We start from the raw sequence: 15,886 nt of genomic DNA, 5'->3' as shown, positions 1-15,886 counted from the left end.
GCTACTTATACTCTCTGAATTTCCTGTAATATCTGGGACATCAACCAGCTTTCACATTTGAGTGATTCAGGAGATGATTGTGCAGTTAAGCTGGCTTTGGATCAGCACCTTGTCAAAGGTTTATCTGGTTTTAAGATCTGAATGATTTTAAATAGCAGGTGGATTAAGTCAGCTGTTGAGCTGGACCTTTGGATTAGGTTTGTTTTTTTATTCCTTGATGGATGGTTTCAGTCACAATGTGCAATTTTAGTGGATAAATAAAAAGCTAAAGTGAATAGGGTAATGAAAGAGGCATGGAGCAAGAGAGGACTACGTGTTGGTTTGGTATTTAGTTGCTGTGCCCTTGACCATGGCATGAGCTTTCCATGCAGCCAGAAATTACAGGAGGACATATTGGTCAAGATCCCCAAGTACTGAGTTTCAGGGATGATGCATCGTTGTATAGTGTTAAGCAATGAAATAGTCAGATTTGCAAAAGTGATTCCCCCTCATGCACTTTCACAGTGGTTCGGTCCACTGCCTGCATTCGTTAAATGGGGTTGTCTCCGTGCATGCAAGCTATGGTTCTTCAAAATTCCCTTGTTATTCAATTTTTGCCTGTGTATAAGCTGCCAGTCATATCAAAAACAGGTGATCCAATGTTTACCACATGCTGTTTATGTGGTTAGTCTGCTGGTGGCAGCTTTTGGCCTTGGGTTCATCCACATGTTCATCCACCAGCCTGGCCTCTGACTCCCGTTTCATGCACATCCTAATCACCTCCTCGAGGAACCACTGCTATGGGAGGAACCCCCATAGAGAGATTGTGTTGCAGAATGAATTACCATCTCAGACATGTGATCTTCATTAACTGATGCTGACACGTCTCGGTCCATTTGGCTGTTTACATTGTCATTTGTTTTTTAAGTGCCTACAACAAGGCTTCTGCAGCAGTAAATCTTGCTACACTGGGCCTGTTAGCAATGGTTCACAGCCAAACTTTACAGTGTAGTCTTTAGAAGTGGAAAATTAAAATAACTTACAATTAAAATACAAAGCCTGTAATGTGGGTAGCCACTAAAACAATAAGATCGCATATACAAAAGAATGAAATTAGTTTTCTCCAAAGCGTGTCTGGGCTTTCCCTTAAAGATAGGATGAGGGGCTCGGTCATTTGTGAGGGACTCTGAGTAGAGCTGCTACTCTTCTAGTGAGTGAAGGAGTGAGTTGAGGTGTTTTGTCATCTGACATCCTGGACACCTCCTAGATGAGTCCTTTCAGGCACATCAAACTGGGAGAAGGCCAAGTAGCTGCGGTGATGGAGGTCTTTGCTTTAACTGTTGTCTCGATAACCACATGGATGGATGTACAATTTTTTAAAAAAAATCTATGAAAAGCTGTAAGAGAAGTAATTTGACAAATTCAGTGAAGAAAACATGATGATGATTTAAAAAATTACATAAATTGAAAAATCAATCACTTGAAGCTTGTTAACAGAATTCATGATGTATTTGAACAACCAAAAGTGGGTAAAAAGCAGGTCAATTAAAACAGAAAATACAGATAAAACTGAAAACAATGAAAAAATGCAAAAATACCAAAATTGAAAGATAAATAGCAAATTCAGAGAATGATACATTATATCCAAATGTTTTTGGATTACAAAGTATTTTCTTTGAATAACTAAGCACAAACTGTTAAGAAGAAAACCTCTTTGAGGCTTTCCAGAAGCTTTTTTATCGACCTTGAGAGTACATCGACTACACTGGGAGGACTCAAAGAATAATTTCTGGTCTCGGGAAAATATGAATTCATTTTTCTTTCTCACGTCTGCCAGAAACTTTAATAAACACATTACAGATTGTTATTTTTTCTTATCTAAAGCTCAAAAAGATCAGTCAGTGAAAGTTTTTTTTCCCTGAGACTGCCTAAAATAACACTCACACTCTCAAATATTCTCTTCAAATGCTGAGTCAATTCATTATTTTGTGTCCACATGCAAAGACAGTATATGCACACACAGGCACACAGCTGTTAGTTCTACTAATGTCATTAATATCCCCACGCAGTGAAACTTCAGCATTATTAGTCTCTGTCACACTGAGCTTTGTTGCCTTGTCACACTCAGCAGATTGAATACAACTCGTGACATTTTCCCCCGCTGCATAGTTCATGTAATGAGAAGGCGAGACTCTGATCTGGGTGTCGTCTCTGTAAACAAACTGTGCATGGGAGTAGCTTGTTATAGCCAACATCACTCCCCAGTGCTGCTGATGTAAGCAGAGTTATTTTCCAAATTTTCCAGACTCCCTGCTCGCATCTGTTTAGCCTTCAACGTGACCACATAACAGAGAGTCAATATTATTCAATATGTCTTATAATGACCATAATTTCAGCGTAATGATAACATGCAGGCAGCAACGATTTTGATTCTTGCCTGTGATTTTTTTCCCTGTCCTTGAAGCTTCGGATCATGTGGGAATCAATAACCGTGTCACACCATATTCACTGTAGGCAAAAGCATATTTTCCAAGACAAGAGCCGTCATTTGTTATTCATACTTTGCTCTAACGAAATATTTGCTCACACCCATGGATGGAGGGGTGCAGTGATGGATTTATTATCTCAGCAGGGACACCTTGACAGATTTTACCAGTCAACACATTGAAATGAGTAGGCAACATCTGGCTTATCACACCTGCGATTTCTGAGGTTTGATTCGGGAGCATAGGTCCATCTCTTCTGGTTTTACATTTTTGGAACCAGTAGGCAAATGCAGGTCCAAAGGTTGAAGATATGAAGTTGTTAATTTTATGGAGAATGTGAGGGAGCACCAAATGTATGGGGGGGAGGAATTTAGGGAGTTGATGAAGACATTAGTGGAGTCTTATCAGTGATGAAAAGAGAAAGAACAGAGCAAAAAGGGAATTCAGGTTGATACGGCCTGTGTGAAGCAACACAGTAAGAACAGATGAGGCAAAGTATCTAAGATGTGTTTTTGTAGCCCGTGTTTAGACGATTCATAGACATTGAACACTGAAGTGCCCTAAACCTGCATTCTTTTTAATGGACACTAGAGGGCGATACTAGTGGTTGCAAAAAGATCTCCATAGGTGATCTATGGAAAATGGCCTTCCGTTAACATGTTTCTGACAAGTTTACAGGTTCAATCACTGGGTTACATTGGGGGGGGGGAGCACACTACATCCAAATGTTGGTCATTCTAAGTGAGGATGGAGCTAAGGGATTGTGAATGATAAGCCATTGAGAAGCCTTGGATTGTCAGAGCACCTTTTATTTCTAAGCTCTTTAGAATTGTCCTTCACATCTTTCCTTGACCTCATCCGATCTCCCATCGGGAGTGTTTCAAACTCGTGTCAAGCCACATCCACCCACTTAGATGTCCTCATGCTCTCGTTCTGGTTTCAGTCACATGACTTTCACAGCCGGTGCACCTGTTCCCAATCCACCAGAATCATCGATATTTCCATTGTTCTCACTCATGCACCTTTCCCCAAACTTGGCTTAGAAGTTCTGCTCTGCTTTGTTGTCTGATTTATGATTGTTTCCATTTTCTGTCTCCTGCATGCCTGCCTGTCTGCCAACCTGTCTTTGAGCATCTACTCCACCTTTTAAATAAACCACCTAAACTGTCTCTTCCTGTCTGGCTGTATCTGCACCTTCTTCCTGCTCTCATTGTGGAAAATGTGACAGGCTAGCTGTTTTTTCTCTTCCAGTATTTGCGCTAGGCTAACAGTCTCTCATGTTACAGCGGTTTCAGGCTTCTCATTTAACTCTTGGCAAAGCAAGAAAGCAAATAAGGATATTTACAGAAATGTTGACATATTCCTTTTGAAAATCTCATCACTCATACGCCCCACTGTTATAATCCATTTTATATGTTCTGCAGTGCTACTATCTCCCTTTTTTTTGTTTTGTCCTGTGAAAACTCATTTTTCATCCTCTGTTTGTTTTCTTCATTTTTCCTAAAGTTCCCACTTCACTTTTCCTTTTTGTTCAGCTTCAGTTCATTAAACATTCTTGGCGCTGCAGGAACGTACTTTTCCATTACTGCGCCATTAATCATTTCAGTCGTTCCTTCTCCCCAGCTTATGCGGACACCCCCGTCCCTCCACTCCCAATTCAATTAGTCTTGTTTGACAGTTGTTATCTTGGAAAATGGCAGTAACGGCAAGTGCCACACATACAGAAAAGTACATGAAAGGAAGAGGAAAATTGAATGACTACCATCTGAACGCACATGCTAAATTACAGTAACCTATGACCCGTCACAGGATGGGCTTGAGTCAGTGAAAGCTTCGGGCCCTTGTAAAAACAGGACAGAGCGGATGAGGGAGCAGCTCAGCGGTTGGTCATATTTTGCAAGCCGCTGGATTCACTGCTGTAGTGGACACCAAGAACAGATGAAACGCTTGTGAGTCATCCTGGCCCTTGAATTCTTAATGGAGCAAGAAACACTGACCATGTTAAACTGTTTTCAAAGCGTGTGTGTGCATATATTTGAGTGCATTTATGTTTGTCTGCGATTTTTCATCCAAATGTTGTAATGATTTATTTTGTCTGAAACTCCACAGAGTTAACCCACTTGTGTTCCAAACTATAGTCTGAAAACCATCTCCGAGGTGCAACATGGAGCGTTCCGGAAAAGCTGAAGTGATAAAACGCAAAAAAGCCCATTACCTGAACTGACCTAACGTACACGAGAGTCCAACCGAAGTAGGACACAGGAATGACTGCCAGCCATTTGCAGAAATGCTGTAACTGAGGTCTGAGGTCCAATGCACTATTAAGACTGGAGGAGCACCATATGCTATGTCGTGCGTCACTGTTGGCTAGCATGTCACATTTATAATGCAAACACTTCCTTGGGCACACATGCAAAATGCATGGTGATAGGAACACCAAACAAAGACTATGAGACACATTGTTTTGTTGAGCCACTGTTAAGGTCTCTGAAGGGCAAGCAGCTTTAATTGTAGAACAGTTACATAATAATTGGACCTTCTTGGGTGTCTGACCTTTACGTAAGAGCTTGATTAGCGCTGGTTCATATAGCTACGATATATCAGGTTAAGACATGGAGATCCAGCATTGGTTAGCATTGTGACAAGAAGCTTCTACCCTCTAATCTGCTGTTCTGATAGGGTCTTTCCATGTGGCTTCCTCTCAGACTCCAGTGACATGCATATTAGACTATCTGATGTCTCTAAACTGGCTGCAAATGTGTGAATGTGTGAGTGAATGGTTGCCTGCCTCTTTAGGCTCTTGAAGGAGTAGCGGCCTGTTGAGTATGCGTCCTGTTTCCCGGGGGGATAGGGAGCTATAAAACAGCCAAGGAAAGCAAGAATTATTGGACTGTGTTGCCTCTGTAGCAGCCAGAGCTGTACCCAAAAATACACACACCTGGCATACTGTCAATACAAACATGTTTTATTTAAAAAATGGCACTGTGAAAGCTTGCGATGAGTAACAGTTCCACTACATACTGACAAGAACAAATGCTAATGCAGAAGTTAGCTTCTGCATCTACTGCACCTGGCCAATAAGTGAGGAAGTCTATAAGAAAATGACTTCGCTACAACCCCTTCAACTCACTCATGGCCTTGACAAACAATGTACTGATGAGTTTACGGTCCTAATCATTAGTTTCAGGCCTTATCTAATACAATATAATAAAGCGAGGTGTGTTTTAGTGATTGAAAACTAGCTACCATAGCAACAAGCATTTTCCACAGGCATAGAGATTGGACAACCTTAGTTTTCTGATGTGTATTCTTTGACCAGTTGGTTATTGGAAGTTGCTGGCTGGTGAATGGTGAAACTGGTCACAAGGAGACCTCCTTGTGATCACTTTGGTCAATTGCTGCAGTCGCTTATGTTTTACATGGAGGATGCTGACTGCAAACACTCGCAAATTACTCGCCAAGTATTACTGAAACGTGTAACATGAACTGGAAACAGAATATGTTCACAAAGTAAAAATGACACCTTTTAAATCTGAATCATCTTTATTTGGACAGGTGTGTGCACACAGACAGGAATCAGGAATGTTTGTGTTCATTTTGCTCTTCTGAAAACTAAAAAACATTTCTTTTTTATGTGTGCTGAGTTGCTGTGCTAAGGCACAGAACATACTTGAAAGGTCTCTGTTTCCAGTTTGTCTCACTTTTTCCCACACAAACTTATTGGTCTCTCAGACTTTAGCAATTTATTTTATACAACTGACAGAAGCCTCAACCAACCGCTCACCAACCACAGAATACAACATTTTTCTCCAGTGACCAGTGGTTGCCAGATGGTTGCCGACTGGTCTCTATGTGTCACTGGTAAATCCAGCCCTTGCTCATTGCTTCTGTTGAACGTCAACACCTAGGTTTTGATGTTCAAGAGGCTCAGCTTCACAAACAAATTGGTTATTTTACGGTGGCCACGTCTTTTTGTTTCATACAGTCTATGACGTGTACACAGACAAGAAGCTTAAGTTCAGTTTTTTGAGATGGAAGATTTGATTTTTGTGGTCCTTGTAAATATGGAGTGCAGATCCAAAGCTATGCAACTCACCACTTATGTTATTTGTCAGACATTATTATGTTTATTCACAAGCACTTTAAGTACACCCACGTCCATATAAAGGAACATGAGCAAACCTCCCCTGAACAGTATCCATATAGTTCATGTAAAGCATAAGGGCTGACTTGTTATGTGCTGGGTAAAACCTGAGCCAGATGGGTGCGGTGTTTCCATAATACTGCCGCATTTTCAATGAGACTCAAGGCGACTGCGTAGCAGGGCCACCCATGCTGTGCCGTGCTGAGGCTTGTACAGAACAGTAAACATGGCAGGGGCCTTTTGGACCGGCTTCTCAAGCCCCTGGCCAAGTTGTCTGTAGTGGATGCCAACCAGAACTGACTGAAAAAAGAGGCAGAGCTGTTCTATAAGTTAGCGCTGCCAGTGTATGTCAAGAGTTTCCCCAAGGGGATGAAATATTCACAGCGCTGCCAGTGGAGATGAAAGTAACTGCAGACACGTCATTAATTTGTCATGTTGTCCAGAGGAAGCCTTCCTTTTATTCTAAATCATGGGTTTGCCTTAAGAGATCCTTAAATGAGTTTGTGATGGCTTTTCCCAATAAAGAAAATTACTAAGGGCAGTGCAGCTCCAACTCTCTCATGAATAATAATGATGATGAAATACACTGGTGATTCTCAGTTCATACAGAGCTAAATGAATCATAAGTCTGACTCTAAAACGCTTTTAGCTCAACTCAAACAGACCTCAGAGGAAACTTTCCACATCAGCATGAAAGAAACATATGCAAGTGTAGTCAGAGTATGAATGTACCTGGAGCAATTTTGTACATTAACTATGAAGACCTCTCAGTAATTAAGATTAGATCCAGGGCTCCCATTGGACATCTTTCCGTTTTGTCACTGCCACCCAGTCAGCGTGGGAAACCATACAAGCTCCAAACTCGTGTAATTTCCTGCCTTTTGTAAACACTCCTTGGGGAGCTAGATATTATGCTGCATAGTCATAAATATATTGGTCACTGCTCTGGCCAGAACATTTGTGTAACACATGATAATGGTGCTCCGTTAAAGAAAAGAAAAACACTGAAATCACAATCTTTTCCCATATCCCATTCATTCTTACAAGTGTGTGAATGTTCAATTTAGGTTTGCACCAGTTAGTTCCTCAGGTCCAAATGTAAAATTGTGATGAGGAAAAAGCTGATACCCAGAAGGGAAATTCAAACAGAGAGCTAAATAGTAAATAGATCAAATAGATAGAATAAGACACCAAAGTAATAGATTTCAGGTATTAAGTAAATACTTCCTTGTTCTGCTAAAGCCAAAAAAAAAGTTGGAATCCACCGCATGATGAAAAGAATTGCAACTGTATGCAATGAACTTGCGGTCCTCTTGAATTGAAACTTGCTTCAAAGACAAGGACCAGTTCTGCAACCACTTGCAGACAGTTGCTGTATTCTAAGGGAGTTTGGTGCTTCAATATGCAATAAAATGGCAATAAAGTGAACTCAGTCTGTGATTAATCAGTCGGTTGCTATCTGCATGCACAGAAATTCATATTTGCTACTTACATTAGACTCCAGACATAAACTCATGAATTTAAAACAGAAATTCCTTCACAAGTGGTGACATAGTTGCCGTCTATGCTGTCATAGTTGCAGCTATTCATGCAAAATGACACAGGTGCTCGGCAGCCTTGCTTTATATAGTTATGTAACCATAATATAACCAGCTGGGAACCACTCGCAAAAAGACATGTTGCAGACAAGTTGTGTTCATCATTGCAGACTGACTCAGATTGATTGGGTCATGTTGGGAGTCTGTCTTCATTTATGAATTGGATGGTGATTAGTTGCAAACCTTCACCAATCTGTCTAAGCGGGACTACAGACAGTCCAAGTCTGAAAGTATCCTTTGTGACTACCTTGTGATTGAAAGTGTGACCAGTTGGTCAACACATTCACTTGCAAACAACGGGCAACCTCTGTGTCATTTTTGTATTATATTTACATTTACAGTTTGGTTAAATATCTGATTTAACCACATATACGACAGTCAGGTATTTAACACGATAAAGGTTATCTTGTGTTTCTGTTTCGATATTATGTTGCAGTTGCAATGTTACATTTCAACCATAGTGTAACTGTATTTATTTACTTAAAAAACATGTTTCTAAATACTTTGCACCTTCCAATTAACAACTGGTCAAATAGCTCCCCCTTACGGTGCTGTGTAAGTGCGTATCACTAACTCAGTGGGAGAGAGAAGAGAGGACAGGCCAGCTGTCCTAAACAGTAAAATATTCAACTCTTAACAGGAAGAAAGAAGAGCTAGCATTGTTTAATAAACTAACAAGCGCGTGTTTTCAGATAGTGAAATTAATTGAGAATTAAAACAGACGTCGTATAACGGGAAGTTAAACAAATGAAGGTAAGTTTAGCACCGTTAAGCTTTTCTTCGATGGCTTAGAAAGCTAATTGTTTTGGTGCTAACAGCTGCACATTTATCGCCACAGAAACTCCAGTGGAAATGTCTGGGTATGGATAATAAACATTCAGCTCACGGGGGAAAGAAAGGAAGACAGCCTGCAAACAGAGTGAGTCCCATACAGCTTGTTTGTCGGGTTTGTTTTTCTGGCCTTGCTTCGTTAGATTGGTATTATGCATATGAACGCGTTCTGAATGAGGAGTGCTTTTGTCTGAAGTGTGAGCTTGTTGTAAAGCCGTGTGCCTACACAGAAGCACCCCGGAGAGAGCTCTTTAAGAGCTGGTGCCGTTTTCCCATCTTGTAAAGGTCACCTGTTGGATAGAACACGTGTCAGAGGTTATCTGCCATATTTGCTCACAGCTGATGTTTACTGCATATGTGAAACGTGGCTGTGTAGAAAAATCATCACCTGATTTTGTTATATGTGGATGGAGAGAGAGAGAGAGAGAGAGATTCTGTAGCAGACTATATCTATTTCCACAGATTAGGCTGGCACAGAAAAAGTTGTCCATAATCCCACAGTGATCATGCAGAGTGATTCATAGAGTAAGTTAATAATAGCCACTATTTTTACTCATGAATTGCAATCTTTATGGCGACATGGTTATTCATTAAATGGAGAAACATTGTGCATTTCTTAGATGAAACTCTCTCTTTTCACCTTAGATTTTCTTGAACTTCTGATACAAGTTAAACAAAAACCAAACAGCTGGAGTGCGGTGTGGGACACAGGGTCCTCTGGTGGGGCATTAGGCTCGAAACATTGGGTGTTTTTGACCATAAAGCCTTCAACTGGAGGGCAACTGGAGCTGCATGCTCCCTGCTGCAAACTTATTGGCGGGTCGGGTGATGAACCCTCTGAGATCTACTGACTAATCTGATAAGTATGTCCACTTGCAACCAGCCAAGATTAGATCCTAACATCTTAAAACCATAAGCGAAAGAAAATGGTCCAGCGTAGTCGGTTCACTGTGGTCAAACTGAAAAGTGCATTCCACAAACTCAATAAGCGCTGCTCTGTGACAGCCCGTGGTGACTTGGTTTCTTTATTAACTGCGTTCTGGAAAGATGTCATGTTGGTCTTAAAGCAGCTTTTGCGCAATACTTGCATGTCACAAAGCCACAACAGCTGCCTACAACTTAATATTGCTTTTGACGCTGTTCTTTTCCTGCCCGTTTTAATTATAAATCCAAGTGATGCATAAAAATCCAGTCCAGAAGCCAAAGCTGAATTTTCATTATTGACTGAATTTTTTTTTGGGGGGGGGGGTTTCACAGCCATCAGTTTCTCTTCACAACTCATTTCCTTACCATAGCTTTTTTGTGGTCTGATTTACTTGACAGAAACTCTCGAGTGAAATTACAATGCGAGCATGATTTATTCATAGAGATTAAGTTAGATGAGGTTCCCAGAATTGAGACATTTTAATACAGAGGTATTTGCTTGAAAGTCACAAAGGCTACAGTAGAACTTTTGTTCACAATGTGTTGTTCAGTTGATGTGGGGTATTTCAGATGGCTTTGCCCACCGGAAGTTTAGATGGAATAAAAACAAAACAAATCCCTCCAGTGAATTCTGAGTCTACCGTATTTTGAAAATCCCACAAAGGATGCACACAGGAGATATCTTGGTCAGATGCAGCTAACTTCAGATCTCTGAGCACCCTACCTGTAATGCTGAGCTCAGCATCACTTAATTTAGCGTCTTTTAGTCACTACCTTTATCTCTTTTGATTAAAATGGTCACAACTGTGCATATAAATATTAGGGCTGCCACGATTAGTCGACTAGTCACGATTACGTCGACTATCAAAATCGTCGATGACTAATTTAATAGTTGACGCGTCGTTTGAAGCTTTGTAAGATCCCAAAAGACACAGGAATAAGTAGTAGGATTTAAGAGTGTAATAACGGACTGAAACAGAAGATGGCAGCACTGCATGCACAAGGATGCCAGCTGCCGTTAAACTCCGAAGAAGAAGCAGTGTCCGGTATCATAGCTGTATCCAAATTCAGGAACCGCATCCTCCTGTGCCCGCATTTGTAGGCCGATTATGTTACAACCAGACGACGAAGACTGTCCAAATTCAAAGATCCCGACAAATGCGCGTTTCATTTCCCCAGATTTGAAGGATGGGTCGGGTGTATACTTCGTGGCCCAACCTATCCCAGAATTCATAGCACGGCCCTGCTTAGTTTCCAACAATGGCGGCAGCTGGTTAGTTTTAATATTACTCTTTTTATTCTTTCTGGGTCACAAAATAAACGTTTAACATATTTTCAGGCGAGAATGTAGCTGTGTACACTTCAAATATCTGCTCAGTTTATCAAAACATCACATATTTTCAAAAGTGCTCCGACGTTTTCCGAGACGTCTGTTACCCACCAGCTTGATAGCTAGCCGGGGTTCAAGGCTCACTAGAGCCGTGAGAACACCGGACTCCCGGCAAATCGTTTTCAAACCCACCGCCGTCTTTCGCTACTCAGGTTAAACATGATATATAAGTCACTTAGATAACTTAAAAATGTTATTGTTTGGCTTTTTTCAGTATTTTATTTGTTCCTGAGTAAATCGGTTTGGCTGAGATTAAAATTATAGTTTCTACACAGCTGAATAAACGTCAAGCAGACAACTGATTATCAGAAGTGTGAGATGCTTGAGAACATACTCCAGTGTCCTGTTATATTTTAGATAGCAAGGAGCAGACGGCTGAGTTTATTAAACTTCACCTAAACAATCTCCAGATTTCATTAAAATTTAATAAAATATCATATTATCTTTATTTTTAGTTAGCACATACCTTAAACACTTAAAGCTGTAAGCTAATGATAGTTATATAAGAGCAGATGCTGCTGGTGCATCTGCTCTTATCCAATGGATGCATGATCTGATTAGTCGACTAATCGCAAAAATAATTGGTGACTAGTCGACTATCAAAATAATCATTTGTGGCAGCCCTTATAAACATACAGCTTGTGTCTAAGTGAGTCTGCTTGGTCACCTGACGGATAAACGCCTTCTGAAATTCTTTCTAGAGATAGTCGAAAGTTTGGTCATATGAATGCCTTTCTGCCTTTAGATCAGGAAACTTAAATTTGACAAAGAAAAGAAGCTGTCCAAGACTGTTCAAAGACCCCCTCTCAGTATTAGACATGATTTAGGGTCAAAATTTATGGTTTGTATTTAAAAATGTTAAAGTTTTGTAAGTTTTAGAGTCCTTCTTGTCAAATAACTTTCCAATTTTCTGATCTTGGAGGGTTTTTAATATCTGGCATCAGCTGAACTAGGAATTTAGCTTATTTTATTTTGCAGGGACTATTAGAGTGAATGATTTTTATTGTGCGTTTACTGTAAATTACAGCAGCACATCATCTCACCCTCTGCTCCTGCTTCCTTGGAAGTTAGCATTTAAAAATGATTACCGATTTCTTGCAGAACTGGTGCAGTTCTCTAAAGAGCTGTTGTCTGTCATGGTCTTTATATCCAAGCTTTACCAACATGTTGCTTCAAATGTTTTCTCAGAGTGCTTATTTAATAAGTTAAGTTTACAGAACTGCCAAGACTTTACCTAATGTGAACAGGGTTTTTTGTCAGATTATATTTTTAATCAGGCATGAAGAGATTAGAGGTTTGTTCTGAAGTCTAATTTACATTAGTTTTGTGCATTAAAACGCAGAGAGTTGTGGGCTGTGAGTCATGTGTTGCTCTGGGGACATTGCTATTAGTCCACTGTGCACTCACTCACTCCCTTTTGGTGATGGCAAAAATGGCTCTGGGTAGGTACCAATAATCTAACCAGTATAGGGAAGAAACTGAATGCAACACCTTCATAGCTAAAGCAGATTCCTTGAGTCTTTCATTTGGATTTTTCCACGGGATAACACCACCATATGATGAATCTCTGTTACTCTTGTCAGCTGTATACATAGCCAGTCTTGGAAATTTGTGTGTTGCACCTGTAATAGCAGCAGCATGGTTGACTTCTCTTGTGAGAAGAGGTGCACATCACTCAGATGTGCCTTCCCATGGAAGCTTCACTACTGTTGTGTGGTTGTTGTTGTTTTTTAAGCTAAGTGCATATGTACTAGTTTTTTTCTTTTCTTTTTTTTTTTCTTTTTTTTTACGTTTCGAGTTGTTTAAACTTGAATGCAAAGGCCATACTGCGAATGTGTTAGATGTTTTAAATGTTTGAAGTACCAGACATCTAAGTATAAACATCAGCCTCAGTCTCAGGCATCAGGGTGGAGCAGATCGTCTGGGCTTAAATCATGCGAGTATAGTGCTGTCAGAAGGGTACAGACAGCATTCATCACATTCCTCAACAGATGCCACAGACGTAAGACCAGCACGCCTTAAATGCATTGGACCTGAACCTGGGGCAGGCAAAACCGAGGAAATCAGAGCTGACTGGGGCACTGACGGAGAATGCTTTGAGGTAAAAAAAAGAAAATTACTGTTAAGCAGACTTCTTACCATTTCCTCGTCTGCTGAGCTGCACCACCCAAAATGTATAAACAGACCTGATGAATATGTGTGTTGATGGATGCAATAGCATGCATTTCAACAGCAAATTAAACTGCACATGGCAGTATGGAATGTACTAGCATTAAAGTTTCCTATTATGTCTGTTTCCAGGTTTCCCTTACAGTGTTAGATACACTGCATGAAAGGGAGATGGACCTCACAACATCTTTGTTTATCTCAATGCATCAAATTAAAGTAACAAAAAAAAAAAGATTTCCCACCTGGCCTGAAAAAAAAATTCCAAGGTTTAGATGCACTTTTTAATAGGAATGATGTAAAATGTAAAGTATTTAATTTTTTTGTGTGTGTAATTGATGAAAGCAGGGTTATTGCTAGTTGTCTTCCTTGACCAGTTTTTATAGGGTCCATTTTAATATCCCATTGTGGAGAAGTGGTTGTGCTAGACCTTTGAAATGTTTTAGGGTAAATGTATGGACTCTCAGGGGTGTAGCTCAAGTTAACACAGAATGATGGATTGAAAGATGTAGAGTCTCTGGCAGCAGATTTGGAGGCCTGTAAAAACCACAGCTTTGTAGGTATGGGACTGATTTTTTTTTTTTTTTTAGCATATTCTCATATACATAGCACATTATTTATAACAGTCCAAATCAGGTGACTGGTTTGACAGATATTACAGTTTGAATGTGGTAGGAAAAACACACATTTTCATCTAACTTTAGAATAATATTCCCAAATTACAAAGCCAAGTTCCAAATCAGAATTTCTTTTTATTTGTAGAAAGGGTGAAGTTAATACTACGGCCAATATGCTGCTGCTGCTGATGATGGTGATGAACTCTCTCCAAGACGGAACATTTCCATGTAACTTATAAGATATTTCCGGAAACACTTTTGAGATGGTGAGAGTTAGAGCAGTTGAGTTCCACATGCAATCAGAAAAGTAAAGATTCTTGGAATTAAAAAAAACCCCCAAACACCCCAAACAAAACACGCCAGTGGCGCAATTGCTGGACAACACACTCATAACTGGCTCTGTTTTAGTTTTTCGCTAACTGCTTTAACACAGCCAAGGTCTTTGGACTGCTGAGCACAACATACCAGCACTATTACTTTTTCCTGACTCAGAACATGTAGTGAGCTTTAGCTTGTGGCAAAGATAATCAGCATACATTGTTTGTGCATTGTTCTGCTTTTGAAATGGTTCTAATTTCTTTTAGCTTTTAAGAATTGTTTCAAAGGTTGGCTGTGATGAACAGCCAGGCAGTTGAGATTCTTTCGGGACAGTCATCATATTTGTGTGAGCAGAATGGGTTTGAAGCTCTCCACATTTCTGCTATTCTTAATTGACCGGATCTAATGACATTATTTATGTTTTTTTTCTGTGAATAAGGACTATTTTCTTGTAATTGGATCACATTTGAAATATGTAATTGGTTGATGTCAGTGCTAGGCATTCATTCTTTGCATAGTTCACAACTGCTATTTGTGGTATTTTAAGCTTTAAAGAGCTTGTTGACATTTTGAACGATTGAGATGTACTGCCAAAAAAATAAAATAAATAAAAAATCCCAAATTCCACAGCTTTCCCAACCTCAGTCCTTCATGTTAAGATTTGTCACATTTGTCAGTTTGGGATTTTCCCAGGAATTTTCAAGAGATGTCTAAACTTCAGAGGAAAAACAAAAAAATGTAAGAACAGCACTGTGAAAACACAACGTGGATTATCTGCCATCGTGAGCAGGGATAAGGCGCACGGTTCTTAAAAGAAAACAATCCAAAGAATTTGCATGTGCAGAAACTTCCAGCTCCAAGATGTGTTCCTGAGCGACTGAACAGGAAATCTTGACTTGGAGCGAACATAAGCATCTTTTTTCACATTTCATTTTTAACATTTTAACATTTTGTCTCCTTTTTCCTGTTCCTGTCTGCCACTGGGGCAAAACACCAGCAGGAGAGGGATTGTGTTTGATTGTGGTGGACCAAAACCCAGACTACTGACCAATACGCACTTTGAATCGGGCTTCGAAGGATCAGATTCAAAGTGATGGAGTGGAGAATGGAAGCAGGCAGATCTCTGTGGGTTGGAAGACTTTGTGAGTTGGGAAAGATTTTTGCCAGAGGACAGCCAAGTGGATGGCATCTGTGGTCAGCAAGGCATTGCCTTTATTTCCTTGGATCAAAGTTAGCCAGGACTCGGTCTGTTTAAAGTAGGCTTTCTAAAACTCTAACTTGGCAGCTTTTAACTTGGAATAATAAAAATACATCTGATTTGTAATGCACCTTTCATACAAAAATGCAGCTTTGTTGCCATGTTCCCAGTGAGCAGCCATTTCTTAACCACAGTTTTTGTTATGTGTACCCTTGTGGGTCACATGCAATTTTGA

The 15,886-nt window shown here is 40.1% G+C and overlaps 1 long non-coding RNA gene across 2 annotated transcripts in view; it reads left to right on the top strand.

The window, feature by feature from the left end:
* The first annotated feature begins 8,780 nt into the window (after window positions 1–8,780).
* LOC146651545 (uncharacterized) overlaps window positions 8,781–15,886 on the top strand; it is a 112,963-nt gene continuing 105,857 nt past the window's right edge. For both annotated transcript variants that reach the window (XR_014907970.1, XR_014907969.1), the window contains exons 1-2: window positions 8,781–8,960; window positions 9,046–9,126. This is a non-coding gene — a long non-coding RNA (uncharacterized LOC146651545). The remainder of the gene's footprint in view (window positions 8,961–9,045; window positions 9,127–15,886) is intronic.

The sequence above is a fragment of the Rhamphochromis longiceps genome, linkage group LG16, assembly GCF_057381845.1.
Source record: "Rhamphochromis longiceps isolate RC_006_pf linkage group LG16, R_longiceps_female_GT1.1, whole genome shotgun sequence".
Lineage (NCBI taxonomy): Eukaryota > Metazoa > Chordata > Actinopteri > Cichliformes > Cichlidae > Rhamphochromis > Rhamphochromis longiceps.
This window is presented reverse-complemented; position numbering and strand designations above follow the sequence as displayed.